This window comes from Malaclemys terrapin, chromosome 6, assembly GCF_027887155.1.
Source record: "Malaclemys terrapin pileata isolate rMalTer1 chromosome 6, rMalTer1.hap1, whole genome shotgun sequence".
Classification (NCBI taxonomy): Eukaryota; Metazoa; Chordata; order Testudines; family Emydidae; genus Malaclemys; species Malaclemys terrapin.
This window is the reverse complement of record NC_071510.1, coordinates 67,881,303-67,908,376: the sequence shown is the minus strand read 5'-3', so window position 1 is coordinate 67,908,376 and position 27,074 is coordinate 67,881,303. Positions and strand designations below refer to the sequence as shown.

Sequence of the window (27,074 nt, the reverse complement as noted above, 5' to 3'; positions counted from 1 at the left end):
TACCAAAAGGGGACATAAGAGACAAATAACCAATGCACTCTAGAGTAGGGGGTCTCAGGGCTGCCCAGAGGATTAAGGGTTCCCGGGGCAAAGCAATTTAGGGGGCCCCTTCCATAAAAAAAAGTTGCAATACTATAGAATACTATATTCTCATGGGGGCGCCTGCGGGGCCTGGGGGAAATTGCCCCACTTGCCCCCCCCCCGGGTGGCCCTGGGGGGTCCGATCTCACTTATACTAGTGTAAATCATCAATAACTCTGTGGGAGTCTATGCAATTCTACCTGTGTAAAATTGGTGAGAGACTGGAAATGGGCACTAGGAGAAAACGAAGTGAGCTGTAGCTGTAGTTTCCAGCTGTGATGTCTATTAGTTATCCATCTCACGTCTGCCCTAATTATTACCTGTATCAACAAATTAATTAGAAAATGAAAGAGTATGAAAAATAAAAAATACTGAAATACAGATTTAAACTATAACCCTGACATAAAAGTGCAAATAATGGCAGAGGAAAAAGCAACACCTGTCCAACTGAGGAAATGAAAAGCTGCAGTTAGCAACATAAAAATATACATAGACCATAGTAAGAAACAACATTGTACAGAGACATACCATAGCACAGTATGTGAGGTCCTCTTCCCAATAATGAGAGAATTTAGAACTAACTATAATGGCCACGACCTCCCATTTGAAGAATAAATAACTTCTGTCCAAAATATTTTTAAAATATTTCTTTACTGTTCAAGGATTTATTTAAAAAAAAGACAAACAAAAAATCAGTTTATCTCTGAGAGTTAAAAAGCCAGTGGTGCTTCTGTCCTTGGATTTACCTGGGTCTTTGTATCTGAATTTGGCTCTGTGTTGGAGTTCCAGATGTACATTTTTGTCAAATCTATTGTTCTCAAACTTGCTCTCCCACTGAGCACCAGGCTCAAATCTGAACATTGTGAACATAAATCAGGTAGTCAGTGTCACATATACTCAGATATGCCAGCAACGTATTACTGTTTCTGTAAACCTTAGATTGCTGAACTAGTCAAGAACCGACAACTGCCAAAACACCAGAATGGTCTGGAGCAGACAACATCAGAGGTCCAGCTGTCTTTGAAGGTGAAGTAGGGTAAGTTAATATTTGTGGGTGCAATTTATGCCTGCAAAACTTGCAACCACATTTTTGTACCCAAAAAATAAATTGCAGGTGCATATCTAAGTTCTAGTAGAACTAATTATCTGATTTGCAAATCCCCAGGCCACCACCTAGTTGTAATAATTGTCACACTACTTACCAGTGAATTCCACCTCCAAAAGTGACACCCACATTTCTGTTCTCCCCCTGAGTTTCAGGCTGACACCTGAGTTTGTAATCACTGAATTGTGACCAGAAGTCTGTGGATTAGCTCGGCAGCATCTTCAGATTTCTAGAGCATTATGCTCCTCCTGTGGATCTGACAGTTCAATATCTGGCCCCCTCTAATTCATGGTTATGTTATATAAAATACAGCATGTCAAGATTAAATGACATAGTTTTCAGGTCTATGCAGTATTGTGCCATCTAGTCCATCTAGATGCCCGAATCACATTTTCAGGATGCCAAAGGTTTTTTCAGTGATGGATCTGCCGACTGGATGTATTACATTATAATTTTCCTCTCAAGGGATATTGGGATTAGTAACAGGAGTAACCAAACCCTTGAATGATAAGCATGCCACCAGCATCATACGATATTTCTCGTCCCCAATGGTAGCTCAGATGATGATAATGATGATAAATAATGTAATTATACCTTACACTTACCAAATAGCCAGCCATGCCACAGCAATCAGTTCTCAAACTTAACTGCTAGCCCTGACCTTTTGAGAATGGGAGAGTCATTGCATGAGTACTCTGTGACCACATTTGTGCTATATTATTTTGCCTGTTTATTGAATTAAAGCCTTTTTTCTGTTGCTGAAACCACTACCACATTCGTAGAGAATGCCCAGTGAGCAACATGAGTATTTTCAATAGCTGTCTGGGCAGGTGGGACTTGCCATAGAACTTTCTTCTGATGTCTTGAGTTTGGTATTGCTTGTCCCAGGAGATGATCCATAAAAATGCTAACCACACTTGTGGTCTTGTGCTGAGGCAATCACAGGATGGCTCAATTACTATTCTCTTAGGGATATGTGGTGCACCCAAGGGGGCAGGACAGGGACACCATGGCTGCACTATCACCACCCACCATACTCTATGTGGTCAAATGAGCCAGCTGCACGAATTGGGAGGAAAGTCACCTGAACCCCACAAAGAGGTGTAGAAGGGAAGAGGTGTAGTGGGAGTGGGTGATATCACCTGCACATTCTTCCTTTTACTAATCTCCACATTTATTTCTGGAAATTAGCTATACTGCCAGTAAAATATTGGTGAAGTTTAAAGTATTTTTTATAGTTGGCAAAGGAGCAACATTGTTAAGCATTTCAACACTGCATGGTTACTTCTATAGGGCCCCTACATTTGCTAAGAATTCAGTTAGTCTTCTAATAGCATAGATCAGAATTAAATAATTTGTTATTCATGTGGATTTCATATTTCCATAAATGTTTCACAGTATTTTATCATTAATTAATGGGCACTTAAAATGAAGGTAACATTTAGGTCAATCCTTCTCTAGATCATTCTTTATTTCATTCATATCCTGCATGAGTGGTGTTACCATGATCAATATATGCTAGCTACTATTTTACAGATGTCATCATTTGACTTAGAATTCTGCTCATTTTAAGATCTTCTTTAATTGATTTAGCTCCGGTGTACCAGAACAGAAGTTAACCACCATAAGAGTTCTTTTTAATTGTCTTTCTAATATAAGGGAGTAAGGAAAACTAAAAACTTTCTTAAACACAATATTGATAAAGTTGAAAGCAGAGAAAGAAAATGTCAGGGCTGGAATAATTTTACAGGGCAAAGTACAAACCACTCTTCTAAAGTTGAATAGTGGCATTAACATTTTCACAAAAGATTAACCTGTGTTGCTGAGTATTTTCCAGAGATCTACCAGCCATTTTTAATAACCACTAATATCAACGTGCATTCATCATTTAATTCTCACATTAGAGATGGTCAGAAAATGTAGGGCGGGGGGAAGTTCACCATTTTGTTTAATATAAAAGTTTTTCGATGAAAAATTTCTGACTTGTTCTGCCCAACTGTATAGTTTAAATTTGTCATTGTCTACTTCAAAAAGAAGAACAGGAGTACTTGTGGCACCTTAGAGACTAACAAATTTATTAGAGCATAAGCTTTCGTGGACTACAGCCCACTTCTTCGGATGCAGCTGTAGTGGGCTGTAGTCCACGAAAGCTTATGCTCTAATAAATTTATTAGTCTCTAAGGTGCCACAAGTACTCCTGTTCTTCTTTTTGCGGATACAGACTAACACAGCTGCTACTCTGAAACCTGTCATTGTCTACTTCAGTTTCTGAATAGTATATTTCAGGATGCTCATGAGATAACATACAATATTTTATGTTAAGTATTTATTTCTATAAAATAAGTACAAAAACAACAAAAAGTTCCTGGGTATAGTGAATTTCACATAAACTATCATGTCTGAGAGTATTAACACATAAATTGGATGACTTCAATATTACTAAATCAAGGTTCATCGGATAAAACTACATGGAATAAGTATGATTCCCACTGGCTTCTTGTCAAAACCCCCACATGGAACTGTATTCCACTGGGAAACTGTAGTTTTTTCCACTCTGGAACTGATAATCTGTTTGAGACAGATGTAGAGAATGATTTTAAAAAATGGATGCAAGTGCACACAGGTTAAATTTAACCAGCTAGGGGATATTAAAATATAGTGTGTGGTCTCATTGCATATTTTTTACATATCATTATTGGCCAATTAAATCTTGAAAAACATATAGGAATGTCTCAAATCTAACAAAGTGAGCAACATTTTAAACCAATATATTTGGTGAGAGAGAGAGAGTATCTATATACACATGAACAAAATATTTTAATACACATGCTGTGGCCATATAGGTTAGTGAAGGCCAAGATACAGAGAGTCCTGCAAAATAAAAACAATCTTATAGCTGACTTTCTGAGGAATTAGCCTCCAGGACAGAATAGACAAAGAATGATTTGGCAATTGGGGGCAAATTCATATCTACTGTATCTCCACTGAACTCAATTGAGTTACTACAGGCCAGGGTTTGTCCTAGCGTGTTGACAAACTCATATGACATCACAACCCACATAATCTGAAAAAAGAAATTGCTAATCATCCATGACTAAATATTACTCTGGAAGTGAGACAGCACAGACAGCACAAAATAATCCAAAAATCTAACTGGAGACAGAGTTCAACTGAGTATGGTTCGCAGTGATGTGAAATAATGCATGATGTCAACACATCCTGTCATCCAAAAATAAGCATTTGGGTCTAGCATCAAATTGGGACCAAGGCAGCAGGCTTTTTCCTTTTGTGTGTGTGTGTGTGTGTGTGTGTGTGTGTGTGATACACCCAATCCAATCTCTCAATCGATTAAAAAAATAAAACTCAAAAGGACTGACAGGGACAAGCAAGCAATGGTCAGAGAGATTAGAACAGAATCAATCAAGGGAAATATCTCTGAGCTAGAAGGTATATTCCAGCAGACATACCAATACTCCAAGATATGTTATTAGATAAGAGAATATACCAAGCTCTTCCATTCCTAAAATGTCTTGCTGAATTAGGAGCTATGGTAACATACATTGCTTTATGACATTTTTAATAATATATAAAATCTCAGAAATTCCTGAACAAAGTCTATCTGGTATTGTGTGCACAGAGATTTGTGAAGGCTAGCATGTGTCTGAGCAGGGATTGCAAAGGTCAGTGAAGGAACTTCAAGCAACTTTCATGAGATAATATTTTGTTGGTTTTATATTTTTGTTTATTCTAATGACTTTTTGTCATTGTCAAATATCTCAGTGATATCACATAAATAGCTTTTCACTATTTATCACTCAGGTCATCTGTGCAATTATTCTGGCGTCATGCTTAAAACATTTCACTCCTTATGGGCAGAGCAAAGTTCCCATTAACATTTGAAAGACAAAAAATAAATATTGATTTTGGTAAATAACTCTGGCAACAGGCAGGTTAACATTTATTTCTGAGCATTTTTAGCTATTTCATTTGTCTAGTGGCTCATATTAATTGTGATGCAGTCACCCTGACTCTGGTTCAGTAAACCAGAGGGGGGAGGGATAGTTCAGTGGTTTGAGCATTGGCCTGCTAAACCCAGGGTTATGAGTTCAATACCTCTGAGGGGGCCACTTAGGGATCTGAGGAAAAATCAGTACTTGGTCCTGCTAGTGAAGGCAGGGGACTGGACTCAATGACCTTTCAGGGTCCCTTCCCAATCTATGAGATAAGTATATTTCCATATTATATAACCATGTGAACACCTGCTAATTTTTATTGTGTGCTGAAAACATCCCTATTCAGCAAAGCATTTAAGCATGTGCTTATGTCGCATTGTCAATTTGCTGAATAGCGATGGACGCGGCTACTTACATGCTTTGCTGAATCGGGGCCCCTTTCACCAATTGTTGTTTTTGCCTGTGGCTATATGTTTGTAAGGGCTTGGTTTGGGGTGGGGGGGGGGGGTTGGTGTCATAGGTATATAAAGAGAAAGTACTATACACATACATCTGGGTGTTTGAGTTAAGAATTCAGGCACTTAGAAAGTAGTCAAATAACCTGTTAAAAATGTAAAAATCTGTTTGATAATTTTGATAAGTGAATTTTCCTTCATTTTTAATGGAGTTAACATCATTAAAACTTGCTATTAGAAGTGCAGATTGCTATTTGAGTTCTGCAAGGTCTGTGATAATTGAGGAACAAATAGAAGTCAGAGTATTAGAATTGAGGGTGGGATGGGAAAGCAAAAACTCCCTTGGCGACCTTTGAAATTAGGAATTAGAGAAACTGTCAGACGATCAATGCAGCCAGGATTAACATTAGCAAACAATTGTTTTGAGTTGCCATTTCCTTCCCTGATGACATTGCAACATTAATTACGTTTAACAATTGACTGGCATTTCCTGTACAAGCTGATGTCGTTATGCTACCATTGTTGATGAGTATCAAGGCCCAGCTTTTAAAAAGATGTTCTAACCTCTGCAGCCTCAGTTCATAAAGGGGAGTAAGTATCAGCAAAAATAGTTGAGTGTACATATCCTGCAAAAGCCTGGTGCTCGTGAAAATCTACTTGGAGCAGATTTTCATTTATTACCACATCACTGTTTCAAATGCTGTCATGTTGTCAAAAGCAGGCAAGAAATGAATCAGCAAGGAGTTGAACTAAATCAATGAGCCAAGTTTCTTCACAGCACTGAAAAATAATGACTCTATTCATTCAATCAAGTTCCAGAAATCCAAGAAAAAAGGACATACAGTAGGATAGTGATCTGATACTTCAGGATTCAAAACTGCTACATCAGAACTTGGAATTACCCAATTTACTTTTGTCCTAAACAACTTGCCTGAGGTTAAAACTTCCAATGGAGCCATCATTTATCTAGTAGAGTTCATTGGTTATACAACAGCACTCGTGCACTTTTAGCGCCAAAATTCAGTTCTGATGTACACACCTGCAAGTCCAGTGGTTTTAATGGAATTGTGTCTGCATACATCTGGACTGCATTTGGCCCATAATCTTCAAAGCTTTTACAAACATTAACTAATGAATCTTTAAAGTACTGCTCTGATATAATATGTAATATTGACTCTACTAAAAGGATAACATTGTACTATCTGGTCTATATGCTCCCAGGCACATATGTCAGTCTGTTTTTATACCTTCACTTTTAAGATATGCAAACTTTAGAAAATGAGTCAGTGTTTCTGCTAAGAGAATTATTTGTTTCTTATTCCGTAGATTTAAATTGGATTTAATCATCAACACTTCATATATAACACATCCCTTACATCCTCCCCCCACCACACACATGCTCTAAATTTAATTAAAATAACTGAAATGAAACTAGAGATAATTTGTTTTTTAAATAGACTGCCACATGCTCCATTTACATAAAACCCATTAGTTTGCATTAAATACAAATTAGCCGCTGATATGAATTAAATCACGTATAAATAGTTCAGAATAGCCTCAAAACCATGCATTTTAATTAATATAACAGTTAACCAGATTTATTTATAAGGTAATCAAGTCTCTCTCTCATTCATTCTTCAGCACAATAGGCCAGACAATGAAGGGCTGTCCTGCAACACTGCAGTTTTAACAGAAAAACAAAGCCACAAGGGAAGGCAGGAGCATTGATTGGATTCAGTAACTTGCAAGAAAGCATATTGTTTAAAAATGATTCCTCAGCTGCCAATCCAGTAGCACTGTGAAAGAGATCTAAATTATTGTGAGAAGATAAGATTGCAGGAATTCTTTCAAACTCTGGGAGGTTGTGAAGCACATAAAGAAGCTCTGATGCTTCTCTTTTCTCTTTCTTGGATAGTGGAGAACTCAAACAATGTGGGAAAGGAGTGATACTAGAACACATTTATTTTCATTAAGTGTAATTGGCTGGTGAAAACAAGCTGTCAAGAATCAGGACTCCTGGATTCTATTCCTGGCTCTGCAACTTTGAGCAAGTAATTTAATTTTTCTATGCCTTATTTTACCCATCTGCAGGCTGGGTACTTTCCTCACATGAGCCATCTCCACTAAATTAATGCATCCATGTTTGTAAAATAGTGTAAGATGCACAAATAAAATGGTTCTATATAAGTGCAAAGTATTTACTATTACTATTTACTGAAGGAAATGAATTTTAAACATATTTTGGTTCATACTTGGGGCAAATTTCTGGCATAAGCTGCCTTACTATGCTGCCAATATTACAGTGTTTCTAGGAGAGCATCCATCCAAACAATGGATGATAACAAAGCACCCTGAAGTCCTAAGGTCTTCATGGTAACCCATGCTATTGTAGCAGATTCACAAGGGCTGCCAAAAGGGCATCAATTACTACAAGAAAAAATGACCTTGCAAGGTGCTGAGGCCCTTCAATTCTGGTTCATTCACTGGAAGGTGAAGTGGCTCAGCATTTTGTCCCTCCCTAAACTGGATCTATAGTTTGGCTACACTGTATCAGTTAAGATATTAAAATTGGTTTAAATTATGTGTCACCTCATAAGGATAATGGCAGATCTGAGAAAACGGAATCTGTGGCAGGCAACACATAATGAACCCAAATCCCACTGGTGCCAAGTGAGGAGCTGGACTCAAAAGCAATGAGGAAATTAGTCTAGTTGTAATAAACCTTTGGTAGTACAGGCAGCAACTGAAGTGCACTAATATGAAAATCGTACAACTGCTACAGGTTTTGAACATATAAGAATGTCAACATTCCAGATGTTCCAAATGATTCACATATTTTGCTACCACTACTATGGCTAGTGGGGAAAATAAACCCAGATTGCTAATACCTTAATTGATACTGTAGAGCCAAACTATTGATCCAATTTAGTGAGGCACTGAACATCATCTGGAAGATGCCAATTTAGTGAGCCACTTCACCTCACAATGAATAAATCGGAATTGAATGGACTCAGCACCCTTGCAAGATCAAGCCCTTATCTGGGGTCCAAACCTTGATCTGGTTCCCATTCAACTCAATAGGACAACTGTCACTGATTAGACTGGTGTAAGATCAAGCCCGCTATGTAGCGCTACCATGCTGAGTAACTCCACTGCAGTAAATTATACTCTTCAATGTAATAAGTAATAGGTACCAAATATTTGCAGAATCTGGACCTTAGTTAAGAATAGTTTTTAGAAGTTTTACTAATACAAGAATTAAGATAAATCCTGCTCTTATTTTCTCCAGTGTAAGCGAGCAAATGGAATTTAACAAGCTTTGGATCATGCCCCATACCTATCTTAACTGATATCAGAATTTATTATGGCATATTTGACAGCAGAATTTGGCCCAACATTTCTGTAACACAGATATAGTCTCTGTGGAAAATTTGGCCTGGATGTACACCCTGAGATATTCTACTATCTTCAGTGAGGCAGAACAGGGGGTGTATGTATTCAATGATATGTCATAAATGTTTTATACAGCATTAATGTAGAATGCATATTACGCTGCAACACAGTTGCAAAATGACATGGAAATGTTAATTCAGGCATCTCTGTGGCTATTAGATATGATTACACAGACCCCACAGATTGGTACCCCATTCAGGAATAGTAGGATCAAATTATTATAGATTTGATGGCTCCAGAGCTGTGAGGCAAGCTTAGTCAAAATTGGCTAGAAAGTTCTACTTCCCTCTATTCTTCCACATAAAGGCAGTCCTATGGAGCAATACTATCCTTCAAATCAGTGGCAAAAACTTGATGTGGAGTGATTGGATGAACAGAGAAATTATGACTGCGTCACAGCTAATTGGCAATGATAAATTTAAACTATTTGTAGATCTTCAGCAACAATTTGGTTTCCCCAGTTCCAGAGCATGAAAATATTGCAAGTTAAAGCATTTACTTACGGATGTATTTGGACCAGATGAATTGGGATCTCCAGAATTTTTATTATTTTGGAAGAACATTCCTAGATTTACTCAGCGATTTACAATTTTCTGGCCCAAAATCTCTGCCAAAGATTGATAATTTGAGAGTTACTTGGAATAGAGATTTGGATATACAACTATCACCAACCCAATAGAACACAATTTTATCTAATGTTAAAAAAGCAACTATAGATCTGCGACTATGGCTTATTCACCAAAAGACACTTTTTCAAATATACTGGTCCCCACATAGGCTAATGGTAATACACCTCATAAACGCTGACCACCGTTGGAAATGTAACTCCCTTCCTTCGTACTACATTAACTCACAAGTTTTGGGAGTGCCCCTGTATCAAGAATTTCTGGTATGAAGTGGGTCAAAGGGTCCATTTGCTATTGGATGCTAAAGTTAAGTTATCTTCCCAGATATATTCCTGATCCCTAGAGATTGCCTGGTAACAAGGCAGCATGGTTCTAATGTGAAGCTTGTATTGCTAAAAAATTAATCCTGCAAAAATGTAAATGTTGATCCCCACTAAATATTGATGACTGGTGATATGGATGACCTCACAGATAACAAATGACTGACAATCCACAGAAAGGGAATATCTGAAAAATTCCAAGCAATTTAGACTGACTTTTTAGAGGTCTGTGATTAAAGTAGACCCTGAAGATAGATATGTCACTTCCCCACTGCTCCCTTTATCATAAACCTCTTTATTTACTTTGTATATTTTTATGAATCTGGTATTTTGGAATATTTGTTGTATTTGGATAAATAAAAAAAATAAATTATAAATATAAAAATGACATGGAAATGTTGAATGCATAACAATGTTCTCTAATGCAATCCAATTAAAATTTATATTATGGGGAAATGTACACATATTATAAATATTTTATTAATATAATCATAACATGCATAAAACTGACATATTTGAAAAAGAAACAACGTTAAATCGAGTCTTCTCATTGAATCAAAATATTTTAGCAGTGTTTAAATTAACATTCATGCCTGATGTATTCGCATGCTAGGAACATTCCTAATCCCATTTACAACATGCCTATTCCTACTGGCAGAAAGGGGCAACTATCTGCTAAGACTGGATAGTTTTACCCACCAATTATCAGTGAGGCGAGCAGTGGGAAAACTGCCACTTTGCTTCTAGGAAACCAGGATTTTCAGAAAATGATGTTTTTGAGGTGCCCCGGGTAATGTTTTGCAGTAAGATACATCATGTTTGGCTATGTCAGTCGGATCAATGTCATGTTACATTATGATCTATCCCAAGATATGACTGATAGACTGAAGCAGATATGATGTATCACAGTGAAGGAGAGGCATGAACTGAAGAAATAGAAAAGAAAAAGACATCCCACTTCCCCCACACAAAACATCCTTAAAATTTACAAGTAACAGGAATGAAGGGAAAACATAGTGGACACAATCAGAGGGATGCTGGGCACCCACTATTCCCACCAATCTCAACGAGAGTTGTAGGTGCACTATGCTTCTCAGGATTTGGTCCAAGGTTATTAAAAATATTGCTTTTATCATGAGAGCTGCTTCTCCCAATCAGATTAACCATTATTGGGCATTCCCTTATTCTGTATGAATGTTCTCGTTTTCAGTGGTTTCCAGCTGTGCCATATACTAACTTGAATTAAAATAGGAGCGTGAGAATGTACCAAAAGATGTATATAATTTCCCTTACAGTTAAAAAAAAAATCACTAAATGACGGATTATACTAAATATGTTTCTGGGGATTTTTAAATAGGATTAGAGACTTAGAGACCAAAGCCCTCTATCCACAGAAGAGCAGAAACATAGGCTGCAGTAGCGCTAGCTTTCCTACATTGTTCCAACAAATGGACCTCATCCCTGACCTGGAGATACTACTTCTAGGGATGATAAGAGCATTGGAGTATCCATGCTCATTCAGTCTTTGATCTCTCCATTGGGATATCCAACGAGGGTGCAAATTAGTGATGATTGTATCTATGTTTTTGTGGTGTGTGAACATGGTCACCTGGCCACTAAAAACCACATCACATTGACCAACCAAAAGTCCCCATCTGGTGACTGCTATTTCATGCTACCAGCCTGTATTAAGAACCAAAATACTCCATGTCCCATTCAATCCCTCTTACTAGATTTTAAAGTTTGATGATTTTTAATCATAATATTAGTATTATTCATTATTACATCTTGTATCATGGTAGCACCTAAAATCCCCAACCAAGATTTGGACCGCATTCAAATGGGCACTGTACAATGCATAACAAGTCCCTGCTCTGAATAACCTAAAATGTATATAGACAGTTCACAGAAAAGTTGTAAAGGGGTAAAGACACACAAAGAGGCAAAGTGATTTGCACAAGGTCATTGTAGTGAGTCGGTGGGGCTCCCCGCCGCCCCGGAAGGGGAAGAGCCCATCCGGAGGCCGGAGTGGGTGGAGCTAGGGGGTTCTGAGCCCACCCCTCAGAGGGTCAGGCGGCGACCCGGAAGTATAAAGCCGGGCCCTCAGAACTCAGTCTGGCCCCAGCCGCCTGAGAGACCAGACGTCTCCAGCCTAGCTCGGGGCTGGGAAACCACCGCGGACCGGAGTGACCTCCAGGAGCCGCCAGGCCTGCCCTGCGCCCGCTACCCCGAGGAGTCGCCGGGCCTGCCCTGCGCCCACTACCCCTAGGAGCCGCCGGGCCTGCCCTGCGCCCACTACCCAGAGGAGCCGCCGGGCCTGCCCTGTGCCTCCTATCCAGAGGAGCTCCCAGATTGCCAAACGATCCCTGGCCAGATGAACCCATGGTCCAGGATCCCCCCAAGGCCGACGCCAGCATCCAGGTAGGCCCAGAGGGGGAGTCTGGAAGTAGCCCAGGGGCAGCCGACCCCAGTCTGGCTGCAGCACTGCCAGAGCCGATGTCAGTGTGTTGCGGCCAGGATCCCCACTGACAGCAGCGGGTCTTCTGCTGGGATGCAGTGGAGTGGGAGGACCTGTGTCCCCCCTGCCACTCAATCCATGGGTGGCAGTCTCCCTCTCCCCAGGACTGTTGAGGCATAGGCCTATTACTGTTGCTCAGCCCTGCCTGAGGGCCTGACCTCTGCCTCACCGTTTGCTGCCCCGCCCTGACCTAGGGCCTGGGCTTAAACACTCTATATACTGTGTTACTGTTGCTCAGCCCTGGCCTAGGGCCTGAGCTTATATACTTTGCTGACCGTTGCTCAGCTCTGAGGGTCTGAGCCCGGATAACGTTGGTACCTGCCCTGAGCTCACTGCCCTTTAGGCATTATGGCCTTCTGTCTGGATTGCCTTGTCTCTTGAGTTTTCATGGACTGAATTGATCACATTACTTTTCTGGGTGTTTCACAGGCCACAGCTTGCAATATCACTAAGTGCTATGGTCTGGTTCTATGCCGAAAGTTTAATTGGGATGAAGAGATGAGCAGTTATCTTGGAAAGAACTGGTTAGCAGCTTGTGCTTATTTAGTTGGGGTTGATAAATTGATTTGTTGGAGGATGGGTTTTAGTTTTTTGACTTTTCATAAATTATTTCTGTTTCCTGAGAGAACAAAGGTCTTACATCTGGAGTGAGACTTTGTAGATGAGAGGCAAAAAGGATAATATATTTGATATGCATGTGTGTGTAGACAGATATCAGATATAACTATATATTCACTAGATTTCAGAATTTAGTTCCGCAGGAAGTAGAGTGGAACTAAGTATCCTGACACTGATCCCTTTTATGACTAGGAGCCACAAACTACTTACCAAATCACTTCTTCCTTTTCACCATCTGTGAAACAGAAACAATAATACTTACCTGCTTCAGCAATCAGTAAGCAAGCAAGATAGTAAAAAGAAACTTTATCCTGATCCTAGAGGGCTCAGTATCTTGCAGTCACTGGTAGGTCTGGCATGTAACTGTTCTTGGGTGTGTGTCTCCATAATGAAAAACCAAAAGAGGTTCAACTGAAAAGAACGACTGAGTGACAGCACAGGAGATCTACAAGCACAGTCCAAGTTTTGTACCATTTTAGTTTTACAATGCTAGAGGAGACTTTGTTTACCTCTGGCAACCAAAACTCTTGGATCTCTTTCCCTTGAACACAAAAGGCTCAAATAAGGATGTAAGATGAGGCGTACTAAGGCACTGAGGTTAGATAGGCATCAGAGGACAGCCTTTTTGAGAAATCAAGTGTCAGAAACTATGATGGGATGGGCCTGGTGGTCAAAGCCAGGGGTCAGAGGCAGATTCAGGAGTCCAGAGCAGGTTTGGAGTGAGACCAGACTAGGAATAGGGCTGGAGCAGGAGCAAGGCTGGAGCAGGCAAAGGCTTGGGGAGTGTGTTGTCACTAACAGACAGGAGAGAGTTCCAAGCCCTGGAGTGACATTGAGCAGACTGAGCTGCTGTTCCTCTTGTTAGGCTTATGTACCTGCCCTGAGAGTCACCAGGCGAGTTCCTGGCTTGTGGAGTGGTGGAGCCTAGCACAGGAGTGACTCATCATCTTACATCCAGTTTGGGGCACCTTAGCAAAATCCTTGCTCATGTTTTGATCACACAATAGTCAGGCCAGATGTTCAGATAAGATAGTGCCAAATATATATGTGATGAAGTAGGTTTCTGAGGATGGATGAGAGAGAACAAAAGTAATCATAAGGGCCAACATTGTCAAAACCTCCTGCATTTGAAACTAAATCGGGATGTGGATGCCCAGGTAGATGCCTACTGCCACATATGTGGCACTATCCTAAGAAACATGGCATGCATATTCCTGAGTATCCACATCCTGATTTAGCTGCAGATGCAGGAGGCTTTGACAACATTGGCAATGATTGTTTTTGTTCTTTCTCACCCATCCTCAGAAACCTACTTCATCACTTAATATTTTAAAATTAGACCATTTCCATTTTAACATCAGAGCTTCTGCCTCTTCAATCAATGTGGAAACAGAAGTGGGCATATTTTAAAATAACAATAAGTAGCTCAAAGCCCTACTAGTTACTTTGCTCCAAGACAGCACTGAAGTTACCTTTTAAGCAAATCTGGCTACATAAAATGACATCGTAGATACATTTTCTTGGTTGTTGAACAGCAGTTACAGTGTAATTAGTGCCACTTAATGGAAAGTGTTACTGAGGTGCATATTGTTATTAATCAAACTCCGGTATAAAGCTGGCTGCTATAATAATGAGTGCAATTACTGACTGGTGAACTGTTCAGCCTGAACACTGACCCCAACCAAAATTCTCTCTAAAGAGATGAAACTCACAGGATTTAAAAGCACTTTATTCCTGGCACTTCTGTGACCTAAATCTAGCCTAGGCGATATAAGATTTAATATATGAATTTATCAAATACAGAATAAAAGAAAATAAGAGTATAAGGATCAAAAAAGGTGACCCATCAAACTGGGCCAACTTTCATCTAAACCTGACAATATTTAACTCTCTTATATGCCCCACATAATGGACACTAAGGAATTCTTTACCAAGCTGTATTGAAATTTTTTTCAACATATCTCTAGATTAAACATAAATAATGCCCACATAATTTTAAACATCTATCAGTTTAAATGGATTAAAAATCTGGATTTATTCAAACCTGTAGTGACTTCCTGGCCAACAGATGGCTTGTAGTATCTAGCGATTGCTGGACACTGCAGTTCTCCCGTGACTGGATTCAATGTTGGTGCTTCTCAACCTTGGCCACTGGAAAAAAAAAAAAAGGTTCTGTGTACACCTGTGTTTCCTGGCAGATTGTCTGTAAAGATGTGCACTAACCAGCTCTAAATAACTTTGCCTTTTTCTGGATTCATCCTGCACTGGCAGCTTCCTCTCTTTCTTTCTAGTATGGCTTTTAACTTGGGTAGAGATAGAGGATCTAAGAATGTTGGCTAATTGATGTTTATCTATTCTCAATGTTCTGGTGCTAGCTAGACTTCAGCCCTCCAGCTAGTGCTCCTGGTTTATGCAGCACACTAGAAATAATACTGGAGCTTCAGATACATTCACAGATGGAGGAATTTGTTACATTTAATAAGAAAATGAATAATACAATCAGTACAGTTTCCCCTGTGGTATTTATTATCATTATTAAATACAATTTATTTCATGCTTTCCCACCATTTTTAATGTCACAGGTTTTTGTATTAAAGATACTTAACTGAATTATAGAAGTAGTAATTGGTTAGCAGGAAGATGGAAGTTTTAGCAGCGAGATAAGGGGCTTTGGGCCCCTGAAAAAAGTAGAGGGGGTATTTGGGGATTTTTGGATAAGCACATTAGTAGGCAAGAAAACAGTTACTTCAGTGAACAGCTGGAAACCAGTGCTTGAGCAGATTCTCACGGCAAGGTATACTACTGCCTGTAATGTATGAGTGTGACCTGCTGATATACTCAAACACAAGCAGCAGAAGAGGAAGAGATGGAGGGATTTTTATCAACAGCTGGGTAGATTTGTCGATTAGATTCCCTATCATATGATTCTAATAACGGGAGATATGAATACAAAGGTTGGTGGCAGACACAGGAAGCAAATGAATAGGGTTGGACCACATGGCATTGGGACAGCAACTTGCTGTGAGATGCACAATCTGATTATGGTGGTACTTGGGTCCTTGACAAAGACATGCAAATTATATGGAATTCACCAAATGGTCAAACCAAAAACCAGAATGACCACTTCATTACCAGTAAAAGGCATAGATAGTCACTGTTGGATGTGATAATGTATAGAAGTGCCAAGTGTGGCTGTGATCATGAACGACTAACAGGAAAAATTAAGGACTTGTTTACACTTAAAATGCAGTGACACTGCTGTAGTATTTCAGTGAAGATGCTACCTATGCTGACAGGAGAGCTTCTCCCATCAGAGTAGGTACTCCACCTCCCCGAGAGGCAATAGCTATGTCAACAATAGATTTCTCCCATTGACCTGGCACTGTCTACACTGGGTATTAGGTCAATTTAAATGTTGCTCAGAGGTGTAGATGTTTCATACCCCTGAGTGATGTAGTTATACTCACCTTATTTCCTAGTGTAGACCAGGCCTAAAATTAATTTACAGTTCAAGAAAAAGATGGATGCAACTAGAACCAAATGTGATCTTGATAAGTTAATGGAGAGCTTTTTGAGGGAGGCATACAAAATGATGCTTGGAGAGAGTTTCAGGACATTAATTTGTGATGAGGAAGGAATCTCACTACAGACCAGATGGGAAATATTCAAGGAAGGTGAAGCAATTATTGGAAAGTGTAAACAAACAAGGTAAAGCTGGACAAGCAACAAAACAAGAATATTACAGGAAAAATGCAAACAAGCCAAGACGACTGGGAAAATGGAAGAAGTAAAAGCATTGTGTAAGTGGTGAAGAAATCACAAAGATTGGACAAGCAAACGTTTTGGAAAGAAGAGGTTCAACTACTAGAGTAGACATCAAGAAAATAAGATATGAAAACAATGTATCATAAGGTTAAGACATATAGAAACACAATCGGGCCAACAATGCAAGAAGTAAAAAATGCTACCGGTGAATTGACAACAAATGCCGAAGAGGTGCTGTAAATATAGAAGAAGCATTTTGACAAAGTGCTGAGCCCTGTAGTTCATCCACATGCAGCATTTTGGATATGCTAGATGTACAGGGCAACTTGCAAGGTACAATGGATATCAGCACTGAACCATCATTAGAAAAAGAAATAGAAAGAGCAGTGAAGCAGTTAAAAATGGGAATACTGCAGGAAAAGATGATATAACAACTGAGCTGCTAAAAGCTGCAGGATTGAGTATTATTAAAGCATTAGAAAAAATATACAAGACAGTATGGGAGCAAAAGAAGGTATCAGATGACTATCTAAAAACAACAGCTGTACCAATCTTGAAGAAAGTAGATCCTGCTGAATTGAATAATTATAGAGACATAAGCTTGTCAGTACCAGGAAAAATCATGATGAAAGTAATTGTCAACAGATGAAGGCCAATTTTAGAGGAAATAGTAGGGGAGGAACAGTGTGACTTCAGACCAGTTCAAAGTTGCATTGATCAGATATTCACACACGGACAGTTGATGGGGAAAAAAGCAAGAATGGGGATTTAAAATGTTTTCATCAACTTCATGAAGACATTTGATTCTGTTTGGAGAGAAGTATTATGGAAAATTCAAAATCACTGGGTGTTCCAGAGAAGACCATTGCAATTACAAGATCTATTATGAAGACTCCTGAAGTGCCATAAGAATTGTTGGAGAATTAAGCAACTTGTTCAAGTCAAAGTTTGGCGTAAGATATGGGGGCATGGAATCACTGCCACTTTCCATCATGCTCTTAAACTGGACATTAAGAATGATAGATGAGTTGGAGTGTGTGACATTGGATGAGCTAGACTTAAGCGCTTTAGTTTATGCAGATGACACTGTACAACTGGCAGACATGTTTGAATTAATGATGATACTCTTCACTACCTTGGAAAATTGGTATAGTTGACTTGGACTTATAATAAATGCCAAGAGAATCAAGTGGTTACATCTTGGAAAAGGTACAATAGATAAGTGTTGAAATGCAGCAGCAATGAAGTCATATTACAAGTGAATCTTATGTGTACCTAAGAAACTTGATCAGTGCCACCAGTTCCATCAAGGAAGATGTGCCTTACCTATAAGTGCTGCACAGAAATTGACAAAGTTATGGACTGATAAAAACATTATGTTTGGTAACAAAGTGAAAATTTATCAAACTAGTGTACTAACAGTATTACTCAATGGTCAGGTAGCAGCAGTATTAAATGAAACAGACATCAGAAGCCTGGAGACAGTAGAGATGAGAGGTTTTTGAAAGATGTCAGGTGTAGGGTGAAATGATTTTAAGACAAATGAAGAAGTTAGAAGCATGGGTGTAGTTTGAGGGATTGGGGGCATTGGTCTCCCAAACTGCAAGCCTCAGGCAGGCACAGAATTTGCTGCTGTGGCCCCATTGGCCTGACTGGAGCTGCCTCCTCCCCCCAAATATAGAAGTCAAACTATACCCACTCCCTGACCCTGCTTCCAGGCAGGCGGAATGGGGCAAGCCCCCGTGCCCCAACCACACTCCTCGGCAGGAGCGCCAGGCAGGCAGATGGAGTGGGGTGAGCCAAACAACCTTATAACGGAATGTTGCACGACTTTAAACGAGTATGTTCTCTAATAGATCAGCAACCTAATAACGAAACAATGTTAACCGGGACGACTTTAAGTGAGGAGTTACTGTATTATTTCTCACCAGAAATAAAACAGCTTATAGAGGTCCACTCAAATAGAATTGTAATTAAAAAATCTAACATTCAAATAATCCCACATACACAAGAAATATCTGTCGATTTTTTTTCTTCATTTTATTTTATATTCTTTTATTTAAATAAAAAATGTTCTACAGCTATAATCAAAAGTGTTGCCATTCATAACAGTGATACTATGGGGAAAAATCCTGAGGCACAACTGAATAAAATCTTCAGCACTTGTCCCATAGTGCTTTGGGCAATTTCTGCAGAATATTGGGCGGGGGGGGGGAGGGGAGTTGTTGTTGTATTTGTTTGTGTTGTAAGGAACTATTGAGATTTACAAACAGACATCACATCTCAGGATCATCTATGTAAATATGAAAACAAAGCCTGGAGTGTCCACCAGACATTGAAAGGAAGAATGTTGTTCAGGTAATGAATTTTCTTGGCTGAATGTGACGTCAGTTGAAAATATGAAATGTTATGTCTTTCAGATATATAATCTACTGAAATATGCCTTCCTCTGATTATATATTCTCTACCCAAATTACATCTACAGCAAGAAGAAGACCCTCTAGGCTGGACTGACAAAACTTGTATATTTACTGCTATTCACCAATTACGCTTACGATGAAAACTAAACCTGAAAGCTGCCAGTTTAGATATTTATATTTACAGATGTGGTTGTTACATATAATATAGTCAGTGGAAGGAAGTGGGGTCAGATGAGAGAGAGAGAGTATGTGTCTTTTGGATCTGGAAACCTGTTTCATTCTTCCCCCTACAAATTCCTTCATTTACTTCAGTTAAGCTCTCTAGGTTCACAAGCTCGAAGAACTTTTAAAAAAGAGCCTTATTTAGATAGAATTATGCTTGAGCATTCTTTTGAGTCTCTACAGTCCAAGTAGATTGTCAGCCATTTAAAAACAATATAAATAATAATCATGATAAGTTAAAAAGAAAAGTGGGGAGAAAATGCTGAGCAGGTAGGTTTTTCTATGTCCCCAAATTCAGAGATCTAGGATGGGGACATTTTACAAGCTGATGTTGGAGTTGTTAATAAAATTGACACACAAAAGAGATGAGGGTGTTTGGAAATCTACTTAGTTTTAGCTCTTTAGCAAAGAGACTGGAGGTGAAATCCCGAACCCATTAAAGTCAGTGGCTAAACTCCCATTGACTTCAATGGAGCCAGAATTTCACCCTGTTTCCTCATGTGTTTGATACAGCACCTAGCACAATGGGGTCTCAGTCCTGATTATGTGCACTGTGCACTACCATAAATAATAAATTAGTAATACTAATAATATGGTGGACTGCCTCATTCAGGGCTCAGTTTTGACAGAGCCACCATAGTTGGGGCAGGGATAAAGGGAAATGGTAGGGGGCACAGAACTGCACTGCCCCAGCCGGAACTCCAGGCCTGAAGCCATCACAGTACCCCACAGAGCTCTAGAGAACCAATAAAGAGAATAGATGTTCTACCATCATTGGAAAAATATCCCAGCAGCAGCGCTTGCCCTATGTAGTCCATGTTCTTAGCTGATGAATGGGGGAAAGGAGAAGTAGACATGCTTAGATGGAAATCCTGTCCCTATTTAAGAAAATGACAAAATTCCCGTTAACTTCAACAGAACTAGGATTTTCAGCCCATGTGTCTTCTCCCTGCCTCAGACATTCATGTAGGTGATGGGCACATCCTGGATCAATGTTCTTACTGTCAAATACTTACAATTCAGTATTTAGTTCTTTAGTATTAAAAGCAAGGAGGAGCTCTGCATTCTGCTATGCTGTTGAACAATATGGCCTAGAAAAATGGAGGAGAGGGTAATAGATAGGTAATAGAAACTACTGGAACCAACCAAAAAGTTAGGAGAGAAAAAACAGAGATCCTTTTGAGACAAGAGAGTTAGCAGCAGGAAAAAGCAAATAAGGGAAACCTGGAGGTTTAGTGGTTAAAGATTATGGAAAATGGTAATCAGGGATTAAGGAATACAATTTAAAAATCAAGAGTATTAAAGAAATTGGGAATGACATATTTAATGGGTCCACTCAGCTCTTCAGAATGCCTTGTAGTTCACTACTCCTTCACTAAACTAACCTGTCAAATACTAATGCAGCCCTGAACAGAGGATTTTATGAGCTTGCTTACTTCTTCCATTTTCACTTCAGGGTAAAATAGTATATTAACCAGACACATGATGCATACTTTTGACAGTAACATGGGGCCTTATGTGAAAGTTACACATTCAGTCACAGTATCCTTTAAATCACCCTACTTACAAATGATAACTCACAATGTAAAAGCTCAGGAGGTTAGTTAAATATGCCTATTATTTTTATTTTAGTTTCAGTGATATTTAGTTAGAGATCACTATCAACCATTTTCGGTTACATCTGATAAAGAAGTGTACCACAGACACCAGACTAGACTATCTCAGTACAACTCCTTAGAATCAAAATGCAGACTGTGCTCAGAATAGAATTTTTAATCAGTAATGCACATTTTTATATGACCTCTGACACAACAGATACAGAAACAAAAGGATTCTAGGCGACAGTTAATTAGCTACATGTCTCATTAATTATAACAAGAATTCAGTTTGCAATAGATTCCTTGGAGGAAGACTTTTATATTTAACTAAAGATTTCTGAAAGCCTGTTTCTTTAAGATATTTTTGCTGAATTTACCTGGATTTTATTAAGAATGTGGTGGCTAGTTTTCTCTCAATTTCAAAATTAAATTTAGATTTTAGTTAAGAGCTGGTCTTACTGACACATATTTTGTTTTACTTGGAGTTGCAGATTTTTCACTGAGTTTACTTCTTCAGTTCCAGAACTGATTTTGCACAGTTGCACAAAACATCAGCATGCTATAATGTATCATTTATCAATTTGTTTCCTTTTTATAAAAATAAGAAATAACACAAACCATGTACATTAATATTTTAGTAAACACTCGACTGCTAATGTTCATTTGACTGCACTCAGTCTTCAAGACTGCAGAATAAATCTCTGTGAAAAAATAAAATACAGTAGAACATCAAAGATACAAACACCAGAGTTACGGATTTACCGATGAACTGCACACCATATGGAACTGGAAGTAATCAATCAGGCAGCAGTGGAGACCAAAAAAGAGCAACAGCAAATACTGTACTGCCTCAAGGCTTTAGCCCTGGGGCTCAGGGCTTCAGCCACAGGGGGTTGGAGGTGCAGCCACAGGGTGGGGTAGGGAGGGGGCTCAGGGCTTCTGACCCTCAAGAGCGCCAAGGCTCAGGGCTTTAGACCTGGGGGGAGGGCCTTCAGGGCTCAGGGCTTCTGCCCTGTGGGAGCACCAGGGCTCAGGGCTTTAGACCTGGCGTGTGCACTGGGGCTTGGGGCTTCAGCCCCGTGGCTCCATCCGCACCTTCAGCCCCGCATGGGGCACTGGGGCTTGGCGCTTCAGCCCTGTGGCTCCATTCCCAACATCAGCCCCCCAGGGGTGCCAGGGCTTGGGTCTTTATCTACAAGGGGCACACCAGTTTCAACCCCACTGCTCCCCACCCCCCCTCCATAGCTAAAGCCCCAAGCTTCAGTGCTCCCCATGAGGCTGAAACCAGGAGAGGAACTGCAGAGCTAAAGCCCCGAGTCTCAGCACTCCCCCCAAGTCTAAAGCCCTGAGTCTCAGCACTCCCCCCAAGTCTAAATCCCTGAGCCCCGAGGGTCAGAAGTCCTCTCCCCCACCCCATCCAGAGCTGTGACTGCTTCCCTACCCTGCAGCTCCAGGCCCCCCATGGCTGAAGACCATACTGTCTTGTTCAAAGTTATGCAACCTCCATTCCCAAGGTGTCCGTAACTCTGAGGTTCTACTGTATCATTCACATGAAGGCACATAGAGCCTGATCCTCATTTTGCAATGGTGTAATTCAGGAGAAACTCTGTTGAAAATAGTGCAGTAACACCAGCCTAAAGCCAGTGTTCCATAAGGGATATAAGGCCAACTGTGAAGAAAACCTGAAGCCAAACCAGGGCTGCTTGCTCAGCTGCATCTCCAACAGTTACCTGGCATGGTTTACCACCTACCCCATACCTGCCCCTTTTGCAGCGAGAGGGAGACCCTGGTGAACATCTACATCAAATGTGTCAGGTTGCAGCCCCTCTTCCAGCTCCTCTTCCAGCTCCTCCAAATCCTTCTCATTAAGTTATGGCTGCACTTTTCCCCACAGCTCCTGATCTATGCACACGCCATCCGTGGCCCCACAAAGTTATGAGAGCTTTGCCTCTGTCTCCTGACCCCCTCGGACTCTGACGACCCAGCTTCAACCTTTGGCCTGTATCTTGTCTCTGACTATGGCACTGATTTGGCTTGTCCCTGGACTCTGACCACCCAGCTTTTACCTCCAGCTTGCACCTGGACTCCGGCTACAGTACTGACTTTGACTTGTCTACAAACTCTGGCCTTGGTTTTAACTCTGGCCTGCCCCCAGATCTTGGTTCCAGAGCTACCCTCAGCCCAGTCCTGACCCTACATCTGGCTTTGACCTCCGCTACAACCACTATCACGGGGCAATGAGTGACAGCCACTACTCTTCCCAACTCTGTTACATAATTATAAATAGTCATATAATAAACGTCATAGGCAATATTAAGTTTTCCTCTCACCAACCTCATTCACAAAATTTCAATGTTATGTTCACATACATTCATAGTCTTTAAGGGCGGATGGGACCATTAGGGGCACCTAATCTGATCTACTACATAACACAGGCCATAGAAATTCCTCAAAATAATTCCTAGAACATATCTTTTAGAAAAATGTCCTATCTTGATTTTAAAATTGTCAGTGATGGAGAATTCACTACAACTGTTGCTAAATTGTTCCAATGGTTAATTATTCTCACTGTAAAAAATGTACATCTTATTTCTAGTCTGAGTTTGTCTAACTTCAACTTCCAACCACTGAATCATGTTATACCTTTCTCTCCAACATTGAATAGCCCATTATTAAATATTTATTCCCCATTATTTATTTGGCATATGCAATCTGGTCAAACCAAGCTAACAGCATTCTCATCAACAATGTTCAAGGCACGAAGACCTCCATAAAGTTGAGTCATTTTTCAGTCCTCAATAATGTGTGCCATAGTTTGTGATTGCCCACACTGACATAGTGACTGTCTCTAAAATGCCACCGAAATTCTACTGCAGCACAAATTCCAGGTTCAGTACGACACTGGTTGAGAAGGCTCCATTGCCTTTGCGGTAAATCAAAACCAAGCTGATGCTGAATGGGGTACAAGATAAGATAATTATTTGTCACTTTTTCTGTGAATCATGAAGCTCGCCATGCATCCTCTACTGTAAATCCTCACCTGGTAAACTTATCCACAATGGGTGCTGTGAGGGCAGATGACCATATGGTGTATTAAACAAGTCTTTAATTAATGGTAGATATGGCATATCACACAAGTTCGTCATGAGCTTTGCTACACTTTTCTCTCTGTGAACATTGCAGAGACCTGGTAATCATGGTAGAGGAGTAGATTTAAGTATGCATGAAATAATACGCATGGTGGAATTAAGTTGTAAATCAATCATCCTTGCATAGGTGCCAACTTCCCATTTGCCCAGTGGGTGCTCAACACCCCCCCCCCAGCCCCTGTCCCGCCTCTTCCCACCCCTGCACCACCCTCGTCCCACCTCCATTCCACCCCTTCCCCCCAAGTCCCCACCTCTTCTCCACCTCCTCGCCTGACATGCCATGTCCCCGCGCCTCTCCCACCCTCCCAGAAAGTCCTAAGCACCGCCAAACAGCTGTTAAGCAGGGGTGGCGGGAAGCGCTGGGAGGGAGGTGGAGGAGTGGGGACGCGGCGCGCTGGGGAGGGATAAGGAGGTGAGGAGGGGGGAGCTTGGCTGCCGGTGGGTGCGGAGCACCTCCTAATTTTTCTCCATGGGTGCTCCAGCCCCGGAGCACTCACAGAATCGGCGCCTATGCATCCTTGTGTGAGATGAACAAGTCCATACTGAACCACAGTACTCCGCTACTGAGTAACGAAGTGCCAAGGCTGAAGTGCATAACATTTGGGCATTAGCACCCCATGTCATTCCGGCCAGTTTTCCAAGAAGGTTGTTGCATGTTTTAATCTTAGTCGCTGTCTTTGTAAGATGGTCACAATACATGAACGTTCTATCCAACGTGACACCTAAATAGATCGGTCTGAATCATGCTTTACTCGCTGACCATTGAGAACTATATTCAACTCTCTGCCCGCTTGTGCATGATGTCAGTGGAAGACACTTGACACAGTCTTATTTCCATTTGGTATCAGGCACCACCGACGACAATAATCAGCTATAGCTGCATTCAAAACACTCTCAAGTATGTCAAAAGAGTGTGACTGAGTGCCAGGGCATACATCATCTACATAAACAAACTTGAGAGATCCGATATATGGTATATCATTCAAATATAAATTGAACAACATTGGAGATAATACTGATCCTTGCAGGCTGCTGTTCTCTCTGGTGACTCCAAACACTTGTTCTGTCAGCAATATGCACACAGAAATGGCAATTTCCCCAAAACAGAGCCATTGCACATACAAACCAACTTAGCATAGTTCTAGACAATTTCACCAAAAGGCCCGTATCCCAAACCATATTGTATGCCACAGGTCAGGTCACAAACAACTGAACCAATTTTCAGCTTATCTTGGAATCCATTTTTGAAAGTGCCAGCACTTGATCACATGTACTACATGCTCTGGTGCCAGTATGCCTTCCAACGATGATGAATTTCTTTGTGAAATCAGACGTTCAAGCTCCTTAAAGCAGATGCTTAGAAGAGAAATTGGTCTGTAGCTTGAAGGTAAGTTTGGATTTTTCCCAGATTTCAGCAAGGCAATGACGTTCACTTGGCACCAGATTCTAGGCAGTCTGGATTCCCACAGAACTCTGCTGAAAAACCAAACAAGCCATTCCCGAGCACGAGGACCCAGTTGGTTCATGAATTCAGGTGCAAGTCTATCCGATCCGGGAGCTGTACCATTTTAAAATCATTCAGCACTTTATCCATTTCCAGACTAATGCATGGCTCCATCATACTGTCAGCTGAATTACTCCTTAGGAAACACTGCCACTCATGTACCTGTCATTTGACAACTCTGACAAAAGAAGCTTTGGCGACCTTCAACAGATGACTGACCATCTGATTTAGGTAGTGATATACTCTTAACCTTCTCTTTACTAAGCTAAATAGATTGTGCTCCTTGAATCTAGCACTGTAAGGCATGTGTTCTTATCTTTTAATCATTGTCATGGCTCTTCTCTGAACCCTGTCCAATTTATCAACATCCTTTCTGAATTGTGGGCACCAGAACTGGACACAGTATTACAACAGCAGCCACACCAGTGTCAAATACAGTGATAAAATAACCTCTTTACTCCTATTCTAGATTCCCCTGTGTAGGCAACCCAGGATTGTATTAGCTCTGTTGGCCACAGCATCACACTGGGAGTGCACAGTTAGCTGATTATCCACCATGACCCCCAAATATTTTTCAGAGTCACTACTTCTCAAAATAGAGTCCCCCGTCAAGTAAGTATGACCTACATTCTTTGTTCCTAGAGGTATACATTTACATTTAGCCATATTAAAAACACATATTGTTTGTTAGCATCCAGTTTACCAAGCAATCCAGATTTCGCTTCATTATTTATATAATATACAAACTTTATCAGTGATGATTTTATGTTTTCTTCCAGGTCATTGATAAACATTTTAAATAGCCTGAGACCAAGAACCCCTTCCTGTGGGACACCAGTGGAAACAAACCCACTTAAAGACAATTCCCAGTTTACAGTTACATTTTGAGAACTATCAGGTAGCCACTTTTTAATCCATTTAATGTGTGCCATGTAATTTTATATAATTCTAGCTTTTTAATCAAAATTTCATGCAGTAACAAGTCAAATGCCTTAGAAAAATCTACGTATATTACATCAACGCTCTTACCTTTATCAATGAAACCTATAATCTCATTAAAAAAAAAGATATCATGTTAGTTTGACAGGACCTATTTTCCTGTGAGACTTCCATGTGTGTGCGTAACAAAATAAAGGGTTTACAATAAAGCCCAAAAGAAAATGTCTCCTCACAAAGCTGTATCAGCATCTCCTTAGTGTGGATAATGAAGGAAAAGCTCACTCAAATCAAGGATTTAAATTGAGTGATTGCAATACAATAAATGTCGGCTTGTTGCACAACCATTCT

General features: G+C 40.2%; 1 long non-coding RNA gene across 1 annotated transcript in view; it reads right to left on the bottom strand.

The window, feature by feature from the left end:
- Nucleotides 1–27,074, bottom strand: part of LOC128838906 (uncharacterized) — a 144,682-nt gene that overhangs the window by 18,051 nt on the left and 99,557 nt on the right. Inside the window, exon 4 of the long non-coding RNA XR_008445320.1 lies at nucleotides 15,174–15,280. This is a non-coding gene — a long non-coding RNA (uncharacterized LOC128838906). The remainder of the gene's footprint in view (nucleotides 1–15,173; nucleotides 15,281–27,074) is intronic.